Raw genomic sequence first — 24,873 nt, forward strand, 5'->3', positions numbered from 1 at the left:
ATTAATGATGATCCAAGCCACATAAAGAACCCTACCATCGCACAGAAATGGTGCATGGGACAAGATAATCATGTGAATGACCGCACTCCACTGGTGCCACAGAATAATTTACATGTGCATCATCCCACCATTGTGATGTTATCAGCGCAACATACGTAGCATCAGGTGAATTAAAACAGAACTTCTACTCACTGTGAAGGGTGGTGTAGCAGTATTCTCAACCTGCACTGAGGTAACGACATGACAGTGACATGACATACTGCAACAAGGGGCAATGCATCCATGCAAACAGAATCACAGGACAGTTGTCTTAACATGTGGAACATACACTGGGCCACACCTACACAACATGTTTTTTTTAACCAAACTGGACTGGCCCACAAGGTTGAGGTGATGATCCAGACACATTCTAATGCACACAGTGAGGCTGCAATCCCCCACAGAGTCTGTGGTTGTGACCTCCCACACAATGCTATATGCAATGTTTCAGTGTCAATGTCTACACACATTGATGCATTCACCAGAGTCTGAAACAACAACAGATGACTGTCAGATGGGGTGACTATCCTGTCATGGAAGTGGGCCTACATGTAATAGGAAACATGATGTTGTTGCATGTATGCATGGACAAACAATATGCGCAAGAACATGTACCACACAATTGAAACCATACCAACGCTAAACAGCCTCATATGAGTCCTTACCCAAATTGACTTTTCCACATGTCCATGCATGCTCCGTTGATTCGGCTGACGTTGCAATCATAATGAGCAATAGCAGGCTGACCAAGATGACACCAACGGACAACAGGCAGGGCGAGCTGGGGATGAGAGGCACACAAGGGGTCAAGTTCCGTGTAATCTCATTATGACATTGTAATGTTGAATAGCCTGATGTTGTAGTACACTTCTACTTTCCAAATACACACATAGCACGTATGTTTGTTGCATTACATCTGCACCTGTGTGACACTGCACAACAAACATCAAAGTGACATTGCATATAGTCAGCTGCATACACAGCATGCTAACCATTCAACTCCATAGTACATGTTTGAACAAAATGCACCTATGACTCACCATTATGAAAAGAAGTTGCGGATGAAGTGACTCCGGATATCATCTTCAACCTCCTTGTCACTGGCCTCCTTCTCAACCGATAGATGTTCAAGCTCATGAGGATCTAGGATGAGTGGCACGGCCTTCTCCACTGCCATGTTGTGTAACATGCAGCACACCATGAAGATGTTACACACCTTGAGTGGGGTGTATTGGAGTGCTCCGCCTGTCTTGTCCAGGCACCTGAACCGGCTCCTCAGGAGTCCAAATGTTCGCTCGATCACCCGCCTAGTCTTCCCATGAGCATTGTACCGCTGGTATGCAGCTGTCCTGGGGTTGCGTAGGGGAGTCATTAGCCACGGCATGTTCGGATATCCTGCATCTCCTGCAAATTGACATCATGGAAATGAGTGTGTAATATGATGCAGTTCATGAAGTAATGACATACTGACATACTTCGCTAACAGAGTCTACCCACCAACAAGACATGCCTGAGGGTTGTGCAGCTGCAGCATCATCTGTGGTACCCTGCTACGCCTCATGATGAATGCATCGTGGCACGATCCTGGAAAACATGCACAAACATGTGAGATAAGCATGTTGGCAAGACACACCACCAGGGCATTTATTGAGTGGTAATGTTTCCTGTTGCGGTACGCTTGCTCCTGAGCCTGTGGTGGCACCAGAGTAACATGTGTATCATCAATTGCACCAATTACATGTGGCATGCGTCCCAGGGCATAGAATTCCCCCTTGACATGTGTCAACTGTTCTGGAGTTGGGAATGTGATGAATTCATCAATGTGCAGCAACATTGCATCCAATACATCACTTAATACCCGGCTAAACATGGTTTGTCACATCCCTCCCACATCAGCTATGGTAAATTGGAACGTACCTGTGGCAAAGAAATGTAGGGCCGCCATCACCTTTACCTTGGGTGTCAGCGCAGTTGGATACCTGTGTCGTGGTTGCAGATGTGGTTCCAGTCTGTCCGTCAGGTCCTGAATCAACTGTCCTGGGAAGCGGAAACGCCCCATGCAATCACATTCCCTCATGGCATCCAAGTCTGGCAACGGCCTTGGCAGAGGGGGTGCCCTGCAAAACATATTTAGGAGTAAATTGTGTACAACTATCAGACAAAGACAATTACAATGTACATGGCACAAGCAACACTGCTCAACAAATCTATACAATTTTGATTGTGGCGTGGGCTACACACTGAGGAAACATGTGCCAGCAGGCAGCCACTCCTCCATGAAAAGTACAAGACCTGTGGTCTGTGGAATGGATCTGACATGCATACAAATGATCTGATGGGAAGGTCTGAGTGAGCAGGACAATGTATCACGTCAGTGACACACGGCACGTGAATTGCATTAGGAGTTTGTCTGCACATCCAGACAGCTGACAGCAATGCACACACCCACATCACATGTCCCATCATTTGCACAGATCAGACGACATATTCTTATTGCGGTGTGACATTTTCAAAAGTAAAACATGGACATCATCAGACAGCACAAATGTTTGATTTGTGACAAATGGTCTATGATCCCATCACACATATGAGCGGATCATTAGCACAAGTGGCATACGTACATGTGAAACTCTCTCAGAACAGCAAGGACACATCATCTATGCTCCTAAAGCAGATATACTTAACAGTATGAACAAGTTGCTTACCTTTTGTAACGAAACATCTGTAAGAAACAGTAGTTAGTATCAGATTCCTACCTTGGAATACATACCCCAGCAAGACCAAGTCCTGTGGTGGGTCTTGAAACCAATAATCACACTAGAAAATCCAGGAGGACAGAACGGCCAAAGAAGACATCCCTCCGGACTTGGCTGTCCAGGCAGAAGTGTTTTACAAACGTGTGCATCGAGGCCTACGTAGCTGCCTGACAAATGTCCTGCAAGGGGATTCCCCGACCCAGGACAGTAGTAGCCACCGTGGCCCAAGTGGAATTGACCCTCAGCCCAACAGGAGGCTATGTCTTTGGCAAGGGGTACCAAGCCTTCATACACCAGACGACCCACAGAGAGATGGTCTGCTTGTACCGGCCTTCCCTTTTCAGAGCCCACGTGACAGAGTAAAAGTTGTCCATCCACCAGGAACTGGTGTGTGCAATCCAGATAGTATGAGAGCACACATCTTGGGTCCACACGGTGTAGCTGCTCTATCTCCTTTGGGGGATGCGTAGGCGGAAATAAGGTAGACAAGGTGAAAGAGTGCCCGATGTGGAAGTCCGTGTCAAACTTGTGCTAGAAATAGGGTGTTTTCCACAATGCAAACTTGTCCAGATGGACTGAAAGGTTAGGAGGTTATGTAGAAAGAGCCTGTAGCTCACTCACTCTCCTGGCAGAGGTGATGGCAAAGAGTAAAGCACTAATTATGGGCGAAATTTGCGAATTCGCGTTCCGCGAATTCGCCCGAAATCAAATTTGCAATCCGCAAAATCCGCAAATTCGTGTGGATTTGCGGATTTTTGTTTTTTTGCGTGTTCGCTGGGTTTTTTGTGTGTTTGCTGGGTTTTTTGCGTGTTCGTGGGGCTTTTTGCGTGTTTGCGGGCCGCTTGCATGGGGAAGTTACCCATGTGGTTGTGTATGGGCACAGCACCCTCTGGTTCACCACTGCCACTCTCTAGTCATCACTGCCACCTTCTGGTTCACCACTGCCACCCTCTGGTTCACCCCTGCCAACCTCTGGGTCACCCCTGCCACCCTCTGGTTCACCACTGCCACCCTCTGGTTCAGCACTGCCACTCTCTGGTTCACCCCTGCCACCTTATGGTTCAGCACTGTCACACTCTGGATCACCACTGCCACCCTCTGGTTCACGACTCCCACCCTCTGGTTCATCACAGCACCTCTGGTTCACCACTGCCACTCTCTGGTTAACCACTATCACCCTCTGGTTCAGCACTGCCACCCTCTGGTTCACCACTGTCACCCTCTGGTTCACCCCTGCCACCCTCTGGTTCACCACTGCCAACCTCTTATTCATCACAGCACCCTATAGTTCACCCCTGCCACCCTCTGGAACAGCACTGTCACCCTCTGGTTCACCACTGCCGCCCTCTGGTTCACAACTGCCACCCTCTGGTTCATCACAGCACCTCTTGTTCACCACTGCCACCCTCTCTTTAACCACTGTCACCCTCTGGTTCAGCACTGCCACCCTCTGGTTCACCACTGCCACTCTCTGGTTCACCACTGCCACCCTCTGGTTCACCCATGCCACCCTCTGGTTCACCCCTGCTACCATCTGGTTCATCACTGCCACCCTCTGGTTCACCACTGCCACTCTCTGGTTCACCACTGCCACCCTCTGGTTCACCCATGCCACCCTCTGGTTCACCATTGCCACCCTCTGGTTCACCCCTGCTACCATCTGGTTCATCACTGCCACCCTCTGGTTCACCCCTGCCAGCCTCTGGTTCACCCCTGCCCCCCTCTGGTTCAGCACTGCCACCCTCTGGTTCAGCACTGTCACCCTCTGGTTCACCCCTGCCACCCTCTGGTTCATCACTGTCACCCTCTGGTTCATCACTGCCACCCTCTGGTTCACCACTGCCACCCTCTACAGAGACCTTTTGTGACGCAGCGGCAGCACAAAAGATGCGCCATGGTGCTGGGTATTAACAACGTGACGATTCTGAGAGATGTGTCACGTTGTAAAGCCCTGCGCCATCAGGAGGCGTTCCGGCGCAGGGGGGGTGTTCCTGCACAGGAACGCCTCCTAAAAGTGGCTGAGTGAAATCTACAAGATTTCACTCAGTCACTTTTAGGCCAATGCTGCGTCAAAACCCTGCGCCTGCTTGATCCCCCAGAGCATTGCTGGAGCTGCGTCGCAAGCACGATGCAGCTCCAGCAATGCGCTGCTTTTACGGCACAGATGCGTGACGCATCTGTGCCGTTTTTGCCACATGGTGCACCGCATTGTAAATGCGGCGCACCATGGGTGGCGGAGCAGCGGCGCACAATAACTGGTGCATCCCTGGGGATGCGCCAGGTATTGTAAATCTGCCCCTATACATTTAGCCAACGAGGGAGCACTTACTGATAAGACAGTAAAAAGTACTCCAGTTGAGTAGAGGTATTGCACAAAAAGGTGGCATCTTTGTGGACAAACACGCAGGGCGGGATTCATTCTGCTCCCTGTTAGACTCGTTTTTTGTGCCCTTCTGCCCTCTGTTAGACTCTTTTTTCCCTTGTTTTTCTGCCCTTCTGCCCTCTGTGATACTCATTTTTCCCTTGTTTTTCTGCCCTTCTGCCCCCTGTTAGACTCGTTTTTTGTGCCCTTCTGATCTCTGTTAGACTCGTTTTTGTGCCTTTCTGCCCGGTTAGACTCGTTTTTTGTGCCCTTCTGCCCTCTGTTAGACTCGTTTTTCCCTTGTTTTTGTGCCCTTCTGTCCTCTGTTAGACTGGTTTTTTGTGCCCTTCTGCCCTCTGTTAGACTCGTTTTTCCATTGTTTTTCTGCCCTTCTGCCCTTTGTTAGACTGCTTTTTGTGCCTTTCTGCCCTCTGCATCACTCAGCACCACCACATTATCACTCAGCACCACCACATTATCACTCAGCACCACCACAGCACCACTCAGCACTGCCACAGCATCACTCAGCACCACCACAGCATCACTCAGCACCACCACTGCACCACTCAGCACCACCACAGCACCACTCAGTGCCACCACAGCATCACTCAGCACCACCACAGCATCACTCAGCACTGCCACATTATCACTCAGCACCACCACAGCACCACTCAGCACCACCACAGCACCACTCAGCACCACCACAGCGTCACTCAGCACCACCACAGCACCACTCAGCACCACCACAGCACCACTCAGCGTCACCACAGCATCACTCAGCACCACAACAGCATCACTCAGCGCCACCACATTATCACTCAGCACCACCACAGCATCACTCAGCAGCACCACAGCACCACTCAACACCAGCCCAGCATCACTCAGCACCATCCCAGTACACTCAGGACCACCACAGCACCACTCAGCATCACCACAGCACCACTCAGCACCTCCACAGCACCACTCAGCGCCACCCCAGCATCAATCTGCACAACCATTCAACAACAACTGGTTCAAATATGTTCTCTCAATGTTTCAAACTTTATTACAAATGTCACAAAAAGATGTTAATATTTCACTTCTGTTCTTGGATTTTCGTCACAATAAAATACACTGAACATAATCTTCACAAAAGTTATTTACAAAAGTTTAAGCTATTGCCATTATAAATTAAAATCACTTTTATTTAAGTATTAATTATTTAAAAAAAATTAAAAGCCATTGTAATTTGTAATATCAATACAGCTAAGTCCCGTAAATACAAAACATGTTGCATTACAAATGCTATAGGTGTCACATTTGCGAAAGTTATAACTTTTGGCATTGTAAATGACAAAGCTAATAATTGAGCTCTTTTCAAAACCAACACATAAATAAAAAAAACTGTTCTTTACAAGACCAATAGCTCAAACTTTCCTAATGCGAGACCTATTGCATTGCAAATGCTTGTTTGTATATCTGTCAGTGCTTCCTGTTGAGGTTTAATTTTTATGACAGGCGCCTCATTGCCTACTTGTAACTATTCTCTGACCCTGTTTCAAGGGTCAGAGCAGGGTCAGAGAATAGTTGCAAGTAAGCAACGAGGCGCCAGGAAGCACTTACAGGCTTACAGCAGCAGGTGCCCAAGTTAAAGTTAATTTCTTTGTAACCCTTTTGGAAAAGGTTACAAAAAATTAGCTTCAACTTTGCACCTGCTGCTGTAACCCTGTAAGTGCTTGCCATGAAAATTCGTCCCCGCTGATTCGTGGATTTTACCGCGATTTCACGAGATTCGCGGTTCGCGAAATCTCGGAAAATACGCGAATTCCGCGAGCGGAACGAATTTTCAGCCCATGAAGGCCAAGAAGGCGGAGAGGAAAATTGTGAAGTCGCTCAAAGGGAGCACACATCAGATATGTAACAACCAGGTTCAAGTCCCACTGAGTCATTACTAAGCATGGGCGTATTTTGCGAATTAGCGATTCGCGAATTTGCGCATTTGCGAATTCATGATCCGCAAAATTCGCGAATTTGTGCGAATTTGCGGATTTCTTTATTTTTGTGTGTTCGTGGGGCGCTGTGCGTGTTCGCGGGGCGCTGGGCGTGTTTGCGGGGCGCTGTGCTTGTTCGCGGGGTTTTTTTTTTTCGTTTTTACTTTTTGTTCCCTTCTGCCCTCTGCCCTTCTGCCCTCTGCCCCACTCCTGTTTTATTTTAGGATGGCACCGGCAAGCTGCCAGCGCCATCCTAAAACAGTGACAGTTTGCCGGCTTCATCCTAAAGTAAAACAGGAGTGGGGCAGAGGGCAGAAGGGCAGAGGGCAGAAGGTTAGCTTCAACAGGAAGCACTAATGGATAAAATGAAGCAGGTGCTCAAGCATCTCCTTTATTTTATCTATTAGTGCTTCCTGATGAAGCTAACTTAGTAACTGTTTTAGGATGGCGCTGGCAGCTTGCCGGCGCCATCCTAAAATAGTTGCAAGCTTGAAGCTTGAACTTTTGCCCCCAGATCCGTTCGCTTGCGGATTTGCGGATTTTCTGCAAATTCGCGGGAGTTCGCGGATTGCGAATTTGTCGAAAATCCGCAAAATCCGCGAGCGGAACGGATTTTACGCTCAAACTTAGTCATCACATACGGAACATGGTGAAACGTGTGTCTGATGCCTTTCAGAAAACGAGTCACAATAGGGGACTAGAACAAAGAAGGCTGATCAGGCAGCCTTAGTAAGGCTGAAAGGGCAGGTACGTAGCCCTTAATAGTGCCCAGAGCAGAGCCCTGCTGGGCATGAGGAAGAAGGAAGAGATGAAATTCATGAAGAGGTGCAGAAAGAGGGTCCACAGCCTTTGGTGTGCACCATGCCACAAATCTGGTACACCTGCAGGCAAGTACCGACTTTGTGGAGGGACGCCTGGCAGCATGGATGATATTACAGACTTCAGGATGAAAGGCAAATGGCCTCTACTGTCGCCGCTCAATCTCCAAGCATGGAGGTGGAGAATGTACAGGTACGGGTGGAGGACCGTCATCTGCTGCTGCAACATAAGGTCCTCCAGAAGAGGCAGACGAAACGGGGGATCAACTGACATAATGAAGAACTCGGGATACCAGTACCTACGTGAACATCCGTAGTGCGCTGGTAAGGCCAATGGGGAGCAGGGAAACAGAAAGTGCTTGTGGCCTAACGTGAACCGCAGGTAGGGCCGGTGGGCCAGCAGGACGGGGATGTTGAAATAAACATCCTGCAAGTCCAACGCTACCATCCAGTCTCCTTGGTCCAGGGCAGGTAGGACCAGAGCCACTGTCAGCATTTTGAGCTTCTCCTTCCGGAGGAAGCCATTGACATTCCTTGTGTCCAAGATAGGGCGTAGGCCCCCAGTGTCATTCTTGGGTAGCAGTAAGTAGTGGGAGTAGCAACCACACCCTATTTCTGGCCCAGGAACATGCACGATGGCCCCCTTGGCCAAGAGAGCTGTAACTTCTGCATGCTGAAGTTGAAAATGATCCCCCGATACGCGCTTGTATTGCGGTGGCATGGCTTCATTGGTCGCATTAAGGCTGAGGGAATAGCCGCTTGGGACGATTTTCAGCACCCACCTGTCCAATGTGACAGTGCGCAAGTGGTGGAGGTGTTGGCGAACCCTGCCCCCCACTGGCGTCACATGGCCCTGAAAGTACAGAGTAGTTGGGTTTGTAGGCAGATGTTGCGGTGGAAGGTGTGGACTGACCTCCCTGTTTTTCCCGACCGGCGCCACGGCGGTTACCACCACCGCCACTGCGTTGGATGTTAGTCAGCATTGCGTGGCTGGCAGCACATGTGTGTGTGCCAGTTCCTTGGCCACGAAATGAGCAAAAGGTACCAGTTTGCTGGTGCAGGGACGACAGGCCCATGGACCTGCCCGTAGCCCTGGAGTCCTTAACCACATCCGCGCTAGTTGAATTCTCCTCCTGTGCTGAGATTTCTAAAAGTCCCTTATTCATGACGAGCTGGGCTCGTCATCAGTGTGCGAGGAGGCTACACCATGACGAGCCCAGCTCGTCATGAGCCTGGAAGGGGTTAATGTGCTCAAGCGCATGGTCTGCCTTGATGCCAAAAAGGCAACACACATCAAAAGGCATGTCCATGAGTGTACTCTGGACATCGGGTAAAAATTGGGCGCACTTCAACCAGGCTTTGCAACAAATTGTCCCCATGGTTGCCATTGCTCTGCCCAGTGAGTCGATGCGATCCAGCCCACACCGGATCGAATACCGTGCCGCAGCTTGGCCTTCCGCAAAGGCTGGGGAAAGTTTTGCCCGTACCTACAACGGGCAGCAGTTCCGCAACCATGTACCGCAAAGAGTGGGTGTAGCGGACAAAAAGGCATGTGATGTTGGAACACCACAGTCCCAGACTCAGGGAGGATGATACCATCTTGCCGTACTGCTCATACCTCTTGGATACCCTGTCCGGCGGAGCCTACAGGAATGTGGTATGTGAATTGGAGGCCTGGATGCCCAGGATCTCTGGGGTGGGGTGGGAGGACAGGACACATGGGTCGTCCAGGGACGGGTGTTGGCGTCTGGCCACGTGCCTATCTACAGGCAAACCTGCAGCGGACCTGGACCTAGTGGCCAAAATAGCGTCATTCAGTGCCTCATGAAACGGCTACAGAGGCTCAGCCGAGCTTGACTGCAGTTTAAGGACCTCAGTAAAGAGGTTGGTCCTCATGTCCACAACAGGGAGATGAAGGGACAAGGCTTTGCCCGCCCGCAGCAACACCACACTGTAGCTTGCTCCCTCCTCCGAAGCCACGATTGGATTAGAGACAAAACCAGTGTCTGGCGAGGTGTCCAGACCACTCGCATCCCCCAGTCCACCTGTCCATTCATCTTGGAACTGCCACTCATGTGTCAGTGGGTCTTCAGACCAATCCCAATAGTCCTTATTACCCATTCCATGATTATCAGGGTTGTCAAAAGATGTGCCCGGCTCGATGAATTTATACTCCCCATGCGGCATCAAAAGCGGCGTTCAGCAGCGGCGTTTCCACGCCAGAGCCGTATAGAGTGTGGTATTGGGGATGCCACCACCCGAGGACAACACCGAGGGTGAAACCTGGGGGACTGTAGCCGGTGAGGTTATGAGGTCAACAAGCGAGGACCAGGATCAAGAATTTGATCCAGTGTGGCCCAGGGGCGCAGGGCAGAAAGGCGCCAGCGCCGTCTGAGCCAAAGCACCAGACGGAGTCAGGGCCAAAGCACCAGACCCGCTAGGGCCCCCAGACATGTCCGCTGGGCCCAAAGCCACGGCGTAGCCCATCGGAGGAGTGAGGGACATCATGGCCATGAGGAAGCGCTCAAATTCTTCCTGCGTCAGATGCTGCCCAGGGACCGGAGGTTGTGGGGCAGGCTACGACGCCCGCAACTCTGACAGATCCGCGTGGGCGGTGTCACCCTAATCCCCTGCCGCATTGCACGTGCATCGTGGGGAGTTGGAAGAGCGATGACGTCTCTCTGACTTCTTGTGGTTTGCTGACGACTTTGCCCCGGAGGAGTGTTGTCAACTCCCGTAGCTCTGATGGCTCAAACCCCATGCCCGGTCCCTCGACCTCCGTCCAGACCATGACCTCTTGCAGTGCAGGCCAATTGCTGGAGTCCAAGACACTTGCGGGACTACTCCCGCCTAGCTTCCGAAGTCAGGGCCCGGCAGTCGGAGCAGCTCTTGTTGTCGAGGTTGGCGTTGAGACAGTGGAGACACCGACGTTGAGGGTCAGTCACCGACATCAGTCGGTAGCAGTCCTCACAGACTTGACACCGGACATCTCTATTGGCACCGTCCAGAGTCGAAGACTCAAGTCAAATCAGCAAAAGGGATCGCACAAGGGTACTGCTAAGCACAAATTGGCAGATCCAGTCTGACGCTTGGGGATATTGTAAGGTGAGGAATATAATACTGACCTGTTTCTTTCATATGCAAACAGCATGCACAATGTCGCACATGGCACACACATGACGTGGTCACACAGGGTCATGCTGTGCGTCAATTTCACATCTGTGACAGTGGGCATGTTGCTGTCATCATGTGACAGTTCCAGACTTGACACCGGACATCTCTATTGGCACCGTCCAGAGTCGAAGACTCAAGTCAAATCAGCAAAAGGGATCGCACAAGGGTACTGCTAAGCACAAATTGGCAGATCAAGTCTGACGCTTGGGGATATTGTAAGGTGAGGAATATAATACTGACCTGTTTCTTTCATATGCAAACAGCATGCACAATGTCGCACATGGCACACACATGACATGGTCACACAGGGTCATGCTGTGCGTCAATTTCACATCTGTGACAGTGGGCATGTTGCTGTCATCATGTGACAGTTCCATGTACCGAATGGTGTGCCATTCCAGTGTTGATGTGTATCACAATATATTGAAGACGTTACTCAGGTGAGAAGTGTTGAATGTATGTGAAACACATGTGCACCATGATAAATGACATGTCTCAACAGCTCTTCACACATCAACTGAGCCACAAGATCACATTTCCTGTGCTTCTTCACTGTCTGCCACACCTAGGGCCTGCTGATGGAAGGATGCCATGCTGATGTATACATCCACATTGTCAACATGAGTGTACATTACATCCCTGCCATGTGATTTCCTGGGGTCACTCTCCCAATGGTGACATGAATGAGGTCATGTACGCAGCCTACACAAGCATTCACTTGAGAATGTCTGACACACTGTACCTCAATGGTACGTGCGTGTGTACGCCTCGGTTCCCCATTGCAGTGTAGACATTCGCGAGCAGAGCGTACCCCAGTGGTACGTGCGTGTGTATGCCTCGTTTCCCCATTGCATTGTAGAGATACGCGAGCAGAGCATACCCCAACGGTACATGCGTGTGTACGCCTCTGTTATCCATTGCATTGTAGACATACGCGAGCAGAGCATACCCCAATGGTACGTGCGTGTGTATGCCTCGTTTCCCCATTGCATTGTAGAGATACGCGAGCAGAGCGTACCCCAATGGTACGTGTGTGTGTACGCCTCGGTTCCCCATTGTATTGTAGACATACGTGAGCAGTACGTGAGCAGAGCGTACCCCGATGGTACGTGCGTGTGTATGCCTCGTTTCCCCATTGCATTGTAGAGATACGCGAGCAGAGCGTACCCCAATGGTACATGCGTGTGTACACCTCGTTTCCCCATTGCATTGTAGACATACGCGAGCAGAGTGTACCCCAATGGTACGTGCGTGTGTACGGGTCGTTTCACCATTGAACGAGTTGCATTTGCGACGGCAATTGCACCGTACTTGTGTGGTGATTCAATAAAATACATACAGAACATCTAGAGGAACAGTGGAAGGATTATAATGCAGCCAGGTTGTCATGGATACAAAGATTTGAGAGTGTCCTACAGGTGACCTGGAAAATTCAGTTAGGCAAAAGTATACAATGTTGCAAAAGTTGTTGTTCAGCTCTGGCTCACTTTTCAAACCATGCATATGTGTGTCATGGCCTTATGTGTCATCGGATTGGATGGAACATAGGATGCAAACTATTGTGGCCTATCACACACTACTCCTTGCACTCACAGACCCTCAGCAGCACAGATATAAGGCAGCATGTGGCTGTGGGAGGGCACTTGCCTGCACAACATTGGAGTGGAAAACACAGCTGCTGTCTCTGTATCCTCTGGACCATGATTAGCTGAGCATGGAGAGGGCACCTGCATTCAGTGATGGTGAGAACAAGGCCCTGCTGGATGCCCTCCTGCCTAACTACAGCAAGCTGTATGGGAGACCAGAGGATCAGGTGAGTGATGGGTGCACTACCTTGGAGTGTGCACCTGTTGTGTGTGTGACACTACAGCCATTGTGTATGTACAGTTGAGAGATGCAATGTTGTTGGGAGCGATTGCCGGTGTGCACAGTATTGTCTAAAGAGGGTTAATTGTTGTAGTGGCGTGTGTGACAGCATGTCACGTGCTGCAGTGCACCCTGATGTGGCATATATTGCTCAGTGAGTGCCATGCTCAAAGAGTGGTTTGCACCCCTTATGTCATCTGTAGCCTTTCAATGGCATGTAGAGCATTTCTGTTTGCTCATAGGCCACATACTCCTGGACAATGATGCAAGTGTGTTCATCATCCTATGCCCTGTTGTCCTCAAGTATTTAGTGGAAATGTGTGTCTTTAGGACATGGACGAGGTCTACTGATGTTCTTTATCTTTACATTCATGACAGGTATCTGCCTATGAGAAGAGTGACATCTGGCTGGACATCGCCAGGGCTGTCAGGAGAGAGGGGGGCCTGGCAGGAGGCTCAGAAAAATCAAGAAGAGGTGGCAGGACATCCGGTGCTGGACCCGCCGCATCACAAGAGTACAGCTGAAGCTGGAAGCTCCACGCCGGCATGGCGGCACCCGCCATCTCACCCCCCACATGCTCCGGGTCCTGGAAGTGGTGTCCCAGACTTCCATAGGCAGTTGCAGGGGAGACAGCAGCAAGAAGGGGGTAGGTACATGTCTGTTTGTTGTCATGTGTGTCACATGCTACCTGCAGTGCTCCCAGGCATGCTAACACTCCCACAGTTGGAGTGGTGTTGTCAGACAGGCACTTAATGCATTGGCATGAGAATGCCCAAGTTTCAGCTGATGCTTGTATACATGCCTTGCCCTACTCAACATTTGCTCAGCGCTTTGCCAAAACATTTTCTTTAACAGGTACTCCTGAGGTGCAATGTCTTAGTATGCATATTCCTTAGCACATCATCATGTTGGAGGGAGGTCTGTTACACCTGTTGTTACCTTACATGTAGCACCACATGTGCACTGTGTCTGCCCTTCTTCATATTTTAGCACTGATCTGGAGATCCAACATGTGTTTTCTGCAGGAGTCAGCCTCCGTGGCCATTGTCCATGGTGTACTTTCTAATTGTCATGTGTTAGCTACAGAAGCACACTGTATATGTATACTAATTTTGGCTTGTGCATACTCACACTGTGCAGTGTGTGTGTGCATATACTCAAAATATGTTGCATGTTGTTAGAAAATCTTATAGATGGTTAGCCACACAATGTGGCTTTGGGTGTAGACAGCTGTAATGCCAGTGTGAGGTGACGGTACACTTGGTTCCAGGTCCCAGGATGGCATCACATGGCAGTTCATGAAGGACTTTTAACATGTGGCACAGGGTCACAGCAATTCTAACATGACCAGGTCTGGTTTTGTGTTGCAGGGTGGGTAAATGAACAGTGAATCATCATGAGCTATCCAGTTGTCAGGCAGTCAGTCATCAATGGGTACCTCATACAAGTTGTTGCCTTGCCTGTTTCTTCTATCCTACTATACATTGAACATAGGTTCTCTTCAGATTGCCCAAGACTAGGCTTAGCATTGTGCATAGTTCAGTGACTTGTGACTCATGATGCATGTTAGTTTTGATATGTTGCAAAAAAATGTCTACCTGATTTGTCAGATGTGTACAGGTGACTGATATGTTTTTCTTATTCTCCTTGCCAACAGCATCATCACCACAATCTGGAGGAGACACAGGCATGGACCACACAGAGGGACCTAACGACAGTGGCACGGAGGGTGAGGAGAGTCTCCAATACCATCTCCACCCTCCCAGTTCTTAGGGTCCCTAGGGTCCGTGCTAGCCCCCGTGTCTCCCTTGGTCCCGGCACCGCAGCACCTGCCCCTGTGTCCCCTGCTGCCCTCAGTGCTGAGTCTGTGGACCTACTTCGGCAGATTGTAGTAGGTCAGACATCCATGTTGACTGTCCTCCCTGGACGTACACAACTGATTACACAGTTGTTGTCGTTCATGGAGGGCATGCCATCTGGCATGTCTGATCTACGTCAGAGTGTGGCTGCCATAGAGTCAACACTGAAGGCAGGTCTGTCTACCCAGCAGCATCTGCCCCCCTCCTTCTGACCCATCCACCTCAGCCTCTCCCATACCTTCCCAACGTACACGCAGACGCCACAGGTCAGACACCACAACAGACACACCCAGCACACCCACACATCAGGCAAAGCGCAAATCACCACGCACCCAATCTCAACGGGATGTAGGCACACCCACAGGGAGAGGGGACAGACATCACACACACATCCACAGACCCGTGACAACAGACTCACAACCCTCTACCTCCACCCCCAATGTGTTCCCGGGTTCAGGTGGTAGTTTTTCAGAACTGGCTGAAGTGTGCAGCCAAGTTTATCTTTCAACTTTCTGCAATGCACCGGCCAGAGTGGATGATTCCACACCACCTGCACCCACTACACCTGTCCTTCCCTCTCCTGTCCCTGCGGTGCCGGAGGATTCCACAGATGATGCCCCCACTGTTTCCACAGCGGATTGCACTCCATGTTCAGGCAAGTTTGGGTGTGTCAACATCCATGAAGGCACAAACTGTTATTCTCACTTGTTTGGACTGGCCATTGGCCTTCTGTGAGCAAGGAATCTTATTTGCGTTTTAATTTTGGATCCAGCTGAATAAAGCTATTTCTTTTTGTTTATGGACTTTAGTTTGTCTGATAATGGCTTTGACTGCTGTGTGCCTGGGAGCTGGAGTGATGTTCAAATTTGGGTATAGTAACATATGTCTATTTCATGATGGTAATGAGGTGAACAATGGTATGTTTCTGCTTTTACTGCTGAGCACTGGTGGGGGTCTTAGCCACACAAACACACTGTAATGCTGGGCACTGCTGGGGGTCTTAGCCACACACACATCTAATGCTGGGCACTGCTGGGTAGTGGTGGGGGTCCTAGCCACACACACTGTTATGCTGGGCACTGCTGGGCACTGGTGGGGGTCTTGGCCACACACACCCTATGCTGCTGGGCACTGCTGGGCAATGCTGGGGGTCTTAGCCACACACAGACTCTAATGCTGGGCACTGCTGGGTAGTGGTGGGGGTCTTAGCCACACACACTGTTATGCTGGGCACTGCTGGGCACTGGTGGGGGTCTTGGCCACACACACCCTATGCTGCTGGGCACTGCTGGCCACTGCTGGGGGTCTTAGCCACACACACACTGTAATGCTGCGCACTGCTGGGCACTGCTGGGGGTCTTAGCCACACACACACACACACACTCTAATGCTGGGCACTGCTGGGTAGTGGTGGGGGTCTTAGCCACACACGCTGTTATGCTGGGCACTGGTGGGGGTCTTGGCCACATACACCCTATGCTGCTAGGCACTGCTGGGGGTCTTAGCCACACACACACTCTAATGCTGGGCACTGCTGGGTATGCTTTCTACACAGCACTTAGACTTACACTGACACTGCAGACGTATGTCCCACACGTCTCACTATTACACTGGTGTTCTCCGGTACCGTACCGTACCTCGAGGTGGATGACATATGTGCGGCACGTCTCACTGTTACACTGGTGATATGCGCTAGCGTACCGTACCCCGAGATCGATGATGTTGGTGCGGCACGTCAGTCTATTACTCTGGTGATATGCGCTAGCGTACCGTACCCCGAGATTGATGACGTTGGTGCGGCACGTCTGACTATTACTCTGGTGATATGCGCTAGCGTCCCGTACCCCGAGAACGATGACGTTGGTGCGGCATGTCTGACTATTACACTGGTGATATGTGCTAGCGTACCGCACCCCGAGATCGATGACTTAGGTGCGGCACGTCTGAGTATTACACTGGTGATATGCGCTAGAGTACCGTACTCCGAGATCGATGACGTAGGTGCGGCACGTCTCACTATTACACTGGTGATATGCGGTAGCGTGTGTCGCTACGTACCCCGACATTATAGGCGTTTGATGGGGATGTGCGCGTGTGGCACCACGTACAGGTATGTTTGACTTAGTTGTACTCACCGTCTGCGCCGACGTCGTTTTCTATGTACGAGGTGGTGGGCGGACAGGACTGGTATGACACGGATGATGGGGTTCATGTCTTGTTTGTCGCGTACCGGGGTGCGGGTCGGGCCGGACTCTGTTTTTACGGCAGTCTTTGACTCTCGTAGCAGAAGAGCCATACGGAGTGTCTTTTACACGGATCGTACTTCCTGGTAAGGATGACGCGGTCTATTTACGTTCGGACGTAGCGTGAAGCGTCAGCCGAATGCCATTCGTATGTACTTTCGATTTGTATGGAGTTTTTTACTAGTCGTACGGAGTGACGCTTTGGATTGGGATCGTACTTGCAGATTCGTACGGAGAAGTGTAAGGGAAAAACGCTTGGTACGGAAATTCGATGCCCTTTTTTCCGGCTCGAAATCGAGCCCTAAATGTCTGAAACACATTTGCACATAACTGTTTGCGATTGCCAATTAGGTTATCGCAAACCCAGAGCTACGTGCATCTGGTCCTAAATGATAGATTACACTTCTCACACAATTGTACACAATTATGAGTAATTTTGCGGTAATTGCAAGTAATTACACTAGAGAGAATTACACCAGTTATGCCTACCCCAACAATTGATCCTGCCTGCATGAGCGTGACTCATTTAGGGCAGAGGGTTTTTATTGGTTCACATGACACTCAAATAGATATTATATTTGAAGCATTTTTATGAAATTCTGAAGTTATTTTCTTCTTATTCACCATTTTTTTGTGAATAAAACTCTGTGATTATTCTCGTGGGCAACCCACAATCCTGTAGACCCATTTCGGACCCTCTCAAGAAGTACCTGATATACTGAAAAGTTTATGTAAATAACACTGGACAGATCAGGGTCACAAAAGGAAGAGCGAATCTGCACTGGAAATATGGGAATACAGGCCAGCGATTTTGAACTGGCATCAGCAAATCGATACAGCAGTGTGCAAGCGAGACCATTCAGAGAAATATTACATTTAAATAAACTTGTGTACGTAGACACATCTGTTATTGGACTTGGGGCCTTATTTGTCTGGCGGACCGGTACTCTGTCACCAAGGTGATGGATATCCTGTCCACCTTCTTACAATTGCCATAGGATATAATGCACGCACTTGTATACCTTGCCGATGAGCCCTAACTAGGGCGAAACTTGCCCTGGGTTGCATGTGTTCCGGTTCAGGGAGGACCTGGACCTGCTGGGTGGAGAAGTGTGGCTCAGGGGTTAGAGGCGGCAGACCCGGAAGCTGAGATCGGTCCAGGACTAGGGTTCAATTCCCTGCCTCGGCGGGTCTTGGGCTCAAAAATTCCACGGACTCGATAATTCTCGTTCCGGTGCCTACTTGACTCACGGGTTCACACTCTGCGACTCTGGGCAATAGCTTGCTTAATCTCCACTACGGCCCCTCGCGGCGGGATGCCTGGCTATCACCTTGTGGATACCCTGCTGGGGTTATCTCACAGGGGAATACCAGGACGGGTTCCCAAGGCAAGCGCCTTGATGCCTTCGGGTGATACGTGCGCTATATAAAGTGGGAAGACTGAATAAATGATGGACCCTACCTGAGATAAGCACCTGACTACTCTACCCCCATGAGCTATCCTTGCCCTTAAGTTTAATTGAAGGGGTTGTGTGCACACTGAATGGCACCCATCAACACCGTGCCTATTCCCTAGGGAATTACAATGCAAAACAAACAACAGCAAAGGTGCACCACAAAAAATGAATCAGTTGGTATAAACGATATTAAAGTAACCATCAGAAGAAAATTCCTCAGAGATATTTAGAGTTCTTCTTTCAATCTTTATTTTTCAATCAGTATAAAAGCACAAACAGCCGACGCGTTTCGTCCCAACATGGGACTTCTTCAGGGCTGTCGGTAAAAAAGACATACACATACAATCAATCTTAATGTACAAAAGAGTATTTTTGACTTACAGTTAAAATAACATTTAACATTTACAAGACCAATTTTAAAAGAAACATAAGACATTTCTGACAAGAACATGAAGCTCATACATGATTTGGTACTGGGGCTTTTGGTCCTTTATCAATCGTTTTTATGGCAAAATGCCGGATGGCCTAAGTTTATCTACATTATTAACAATCCTAGTGTAGATCGGAGATTCAGGATAACCTGTAAATCCCTACAATGATCCCAATTGGAGTATGATAAAATGCATTACAAGTTTATATCATCGGAAAATCTTTATACATCTTGCAGATTGCAACATGGGGAGGCAAACGTGTATGCCTAGCCTTCAACCCATGTAATTAACCGTGGAACAGTGGGAAGTGGAATGCGGACCAGGGAGGCCAGAATAAATTTAGTAAGAATGATTTCTGTATATAAATGGAAATGAGCAAATGAAATCAGCCAGCCCAAGTGGAGAAAAGAACCCAAAAGTAGCATAATATTATGAAGAGAGAAGGCTGGCCCCAAATGGGTGATATGTTGTACATAGGGGGACCAAGCAAGGTAAGTCACAACATTTCAACTGCAGCAAATGTCCCATAGTCAAAGCACTATTACCTTATGAATTGGTTGGACGTCGCATGTGTGAGTAAACTTGTGAAGCAGCGTGGTCCTGGGGTAACCTTCCGGGCTTGTGTGATCCTGTTCTCTATTATATTGCTCCGAGGCTGAGTATTTAATTAGGTTTCTAGGCTAGAGTGCGAAAAAGGGGGATGACATGAATTATAGACCTCACCATATAGTGTCAGCGTATTAGACGACCTTCCAATAGGCAAAAGATTATTATTAGTTTAATTATAATATCCCTGCTGGAGATAAATCACTCCCTATCCCTATATCTGTTCAAAGAAAACAAATTCAACTTACTATAAGCTTTTCTTGGTTGACAGATGAAGCAGTATCTATAAAATATATAGGTGATGTAAGAGATCATATCACCTCGCTCATACAGGGAACTCAGTACGTTTGCTGAGGGAAGAGAGGATAAATGAGCACGAAGAACAAATTAAAAAATGTTCTGGGAAGGTGCAAATGCTATACATACAATTAACAGTGTCAAAGAACACCTGCAAGAGATTGAGTAAAGTTCCCCAAAAAAAAGGGTTACCTGAGTCTGAGAAAGAACTGGTTTGGGACTGGGGGTCCTATTCGTCCATTGGGAGAGGGAGTGGGCACTGTGTCCCAGTAGGCCTGTTAGAAGAAAGATTTTAAAGATAGTAGGTATCAGTAAATGATAGCTCCTGAACTCTATGAGTCTACTTTCCCAGGTTTCTTAAAATTATTATACTAGAGAAATCTATATATTAGTCAACCTATTGAAAATGTAATTCCTAATTTCTATTGTCTTAGGTATGTAGTCCAGGATACATGTGCCCCCAGCTGGATTTGGCATGTTGAGTCCACTATTAGAGAATGTTTTATACTGAAAAGGGCATCCCAAGTGGACATGACCAAAGGATATTTTGAAATATTGTCACTCTAACAAGGCAAAAAAGCTCTATCCCCAGTCTGATCTATGGGACAAAGGGAGTCTAGTATGATGGCAATAGTCCACTAGCAGTTGGCAGGCTAAAGTACTCACCGTTCTTAATATATCGGCCGGCACCCATCCACAGCCCTCGACCCGGAAGAACACCCGTGGCGACGTCGTGTTGCAAATGATGTGAGCCATAGCTGCTCCTTATATAGTTGGAGCAAAGGGTCTACACCTGGTGAGTTTCCCGCCAGCGCACACAAGCGCTGTAACAGGGGACAGAGGTATAACGCGATAATATCTTTAGTGAATTGGGCGGCCATCTTAGAACGTCTAAGGGACGTATTGATACCCCTGTTCTAAATGGTCTGTCACCAGTAGAGTTAGCGTGTCCCCTCCCTAGACAATGAGAATATGTTAATTGTATGTCTTACACACTTACGTAGACATATGACCGCTTGTATAAAAACGAACTTAAACGTATGCTGGAGAAACATTAACGACCGCCGAACATGCGCTATGGTCCTAAATAGAGCACAGGGACGTTTATCTGTCTTAGTTTATATTATAAAGCAAAGTAAATAAATCAGAACTCAAGTATAGAGCCTAAGGACAGAGGATAAACGTGATAATGTAATAAGTAAAACGGGCGGCCATCTTGGAACGTCTAAGGGACATGTTGGTACCCGTGTTCCAAAAGGCCTGACGTCTGTAGAGCTAGCGTGTCCCCTCCCTAATCAATGACAGTGTACTATGTGTATGTTTTACATACTTCCATGGTGTTAAGGCTGCTTATATTAAACCGAGCTCAATCGTGTGCTGGAGAATTATTCACGGCCGCCGAGTGTGCGCTCTGGTCCTAAATAAAGTGCAAGGACGTTTGTCTGTCTTTGTATATATTATAGGGCAAATTGAATGGGGAACTTTACTCAATCTCTTGCAGGTGTTCTTTGACACTGTTAATTGTATGTATAGCATTTGCACCTTCCCAGAACATTTTTTAATTTGTTCTTCGTGCTCATTTATCCTCTCTTCCCTCAGCAAACGTACTGAGTTCCCTGTATGAGCGAGGTGATATGATCTCTTACATCACCTATATATTTTATAGATACTGCTTCATCTGTCAACCAAGAAAAGCTTATAGTAAGTTGAATTTGTTTTCTTTGAACAGATATAGGGATAGGGAGTGATTTATCTCCAGCAGGGATATTATAATTAAACTAATAATAATCTTTTGCCTATTGGAAGGTCGTCTAATACGCTGACACTATATGGTGAGGTCTATAATTCATGTCATCCCCCTTTTTCGCACTCTAGCCTAGAAACCTAATTAAATACTCAGCCTCGGAGCAATATAATAGAGAACAGGATCACACAAGCCCGGAAGGTTACCCCAGGACCACGCTGCTTCACAAGTTTACTCACACATGCGACGTCCAACCAATTCATAAGGTAATAGTGCTTTGACTATGGGACATTTGCTGCAGTTGAAATGTTGTGACTTACCTTGCTTGGTCCCCCTATGTACAACATATCACCCATTTGGGGCCAGCCTTCTCTCTTCATAATATTATGCTACTTTTGGGTTCTTTTCTCCACTTGGGCTGGCTGATTTCATTTGCTCATTTCCATTTATATACAGAAATCATTCTTACTAAATTTATTCTGGCCTCCCTGGTCCGCATTCCACTTCCCACTGTTCCACGGTTAATTACATGGGTTGAAGGCTAGGCATACACGTTTGCCTCCCCATGTTGCAATCTGCAAGATGTATAAAGATTTTCCGATGATATAAACTTGTAATGCATTTTATCATACTCCAATTGGGATCATTGTAGGGATTTACAGGTTATCCTGAATCTCCGATCTACACTAGGATTGTTAATAATGTAGATAAACTTAGGCCATCCGGCATTTTGCCATAAAAACGATTGATAAAGGACCAAAAGCCCCAGTACCAAATCATGTATGAGCTTCATGTTCTTGTCAGAAATGTCTTATGTTTCTTTTAAAATTGGTCTTGTAAATGTTAAATGTTATTTTAACTGTAAGTCAAAAATACTCTTTTGTACATTAAGATTGATTGTATGTGTATGTCTTTTTTACCGACAGCCCTGAAGAAGTCCCATGTTGGGACGAAACGCGTCGGCTGTTTGTGCTTTTATACTGATTGAAAAATAAAGATTGAAAGAAGAACTCTAAATATCTCTGAGGAATTTTCTTCTGATGGTTACTTTAATATCGTTTATACCAACTGATTCATTTTTTGTGGTGCACCTTTGCTGTTGTTTGTCGTGCGCTATATAAATCACAATACATTTACATTTACATTTACACTGGTTGGCAGTTCGGGCTGGAAATTCCCATTGGAGCAGGGGACAGACTGATTTCCATATGGCTGGGCCCAAACTAAGGTTGCATGGTGTGCAGAATAACAATGGACTCGGATGAGGCCAGAGTAATCACTAGTGGCTGAGATTAAAGCATTCCTTCCATCATTTTTTTTTGTATACTTCGTTGTGTCACCCTAAGTGGGACAGGTATGCCAAGACATGGGTGCGGTGCCCACTGCGTCACTTAGAACCAAGCTATCCCTGGTTAATGACAACTAACTAGGACGAAAACGTTCCTGCGTTGCTTGTGTTCCGGTTGGCTGGACTTGCTCCCATTGAAGCAAGGTCAAAAAGGACTTGCATATGGCTGGGTCCAAATTGAGGTGGCATGGTATGCAAAATAACGATGGGCTGAGAAGCAGCCCAAATGATTACCAGGAGCTGAAATGAATCCAAACATTCCATCCATCACTATTTTGTATACTTTAGAGCACTTGTAATTACGCAGAAACGAACTCCATCACCTTTGTAGTGGATTAAACTGTCCGCCAAAGTAAATCAGACCCTCAATTTGTTGCTGGCTAAGGAAATAATTCACCAGGAAGACTTTGTTAAAGGAACATTTTAAACTCTCTCCAAGTACTGCAGTAATTAATCGGATGACAAAGCATAACCCACGAGAAAGAAAAAGAAATATTATAGCAGTGGTTGAACAGTGCCTCCTGGTGCAGAAATGTAATAACTGAAGGCTTCGAAAAGCATTTTGGAATTCGATTAACTTTATATTGACTTTTTCATAAACCAAATAACGAGATGCTATTAATCAGGCTTCAACATTAAAAGAGATTAGAATAGCAATATTAATCCCTTACATCGCGCTCACCACATCATTAATTTCCTCTAGACGCCTAATAGTGCTGTTTAAAGGATCTTCGTGAAACTCATTTCATTAATTTCATCGGGGAGGAGGTCAGCGGTGACTCAGTCATGCTGTAGCTTATACTTGCCAAAGGTAGCCGGTCACCAGAATCAACTAACTAGAACGCTGCTGTTTAACGGGTGGTTTGTTGAGCAGATGGATGGGTGTGCAAAGAAGAGTGCATTAATGTGTAAGTGAGAAGCAGTAGCAGGGAGGGAAAGAGCCCCACTCCGCCTATAGGACTGTGACCAGCAAAGATCGTGTGTAAAATGCCGCCAATAAGACAAGGGGAGATACCTGAGCAAAAATGGCAAGTACAAAAAGTTGTGCAAAACATTGCTTTCCTTTTCTTTGACAAAAACATTGGAATTAAGGCGACATATTGGCCCATTGGGCTGATAGAGCTTCCAACCCAACCCCTCCATCCTCTACAGCTTTTGACACTGGACAGAGTCTGATGACATGTCTGCACTGTCCCATCTTGAGTATCTCTCAGCCCCCTCTCCAAAAAGTCTTCCACAACTCATCCAGACTCATTATGGTTTTAGGGCTGGCGTTAGCCAAGACATTTTGAGTTAAAAAAAAATTATATAAATGTATAATATATCTATTTAAAGGGGCATTCAGTCGGCAGTCTCCGTCCATTAGGTCTGGTGTTAGCCAAGACCTTTAGATTTTTAACAAAATATATATATAATATATTTATTTAAAGGGGCTTTCCTCCAGCTGTCTGCAAACATTGGTCTGTTGGTGTGTTATTCACATTTTGCTTTTGTCTACTCCAGCATGGGGTGGGGTCAGCCCACTTGAGCCACTGAAAAGCTTCAACCGGAGTGATTGCATTTTGCTCTTTCACACGGGTACATTCTCACACAATGTAGTTCTTCTCTTCAGAGCCAGTGTTTTTGATTTCACATTATGTCTGTGGTGTGGCCTTTGTGTTTAGAGTCTGATATGATAACATGATCTGTTAAAGCTGAATGTGCCCTGTGTTCAACATGGAAGAGCTGTTAGAAAATGTCCTATCTCCTGCTAATGGTGGTGTAAATTCCTTTGGAGTGCCCGGTATTTCACACTACCGCTATTTCACAGCTTATCAAATTGTGTTCATTTGAAACTGTTCTTCATGAAGTTGTCATTTTTAGGTTTCGCCTGCCGACTAAGACTAAAATCACCATCTCTCC

Source organism: Lissotriton vulgaris, chromosome 3_1 (genome assembly GCF_964263255.1).
Source record: "Lissotriton vulgaris chromosome 3_1, aLisVul1.2, whole genome shotgun sequence".
NCBI lineage: Eukaryota > Metazoa > Chordata > Amphibia > Caudata > Salamandridae > Lissotriton > Lissotriton vulgaris.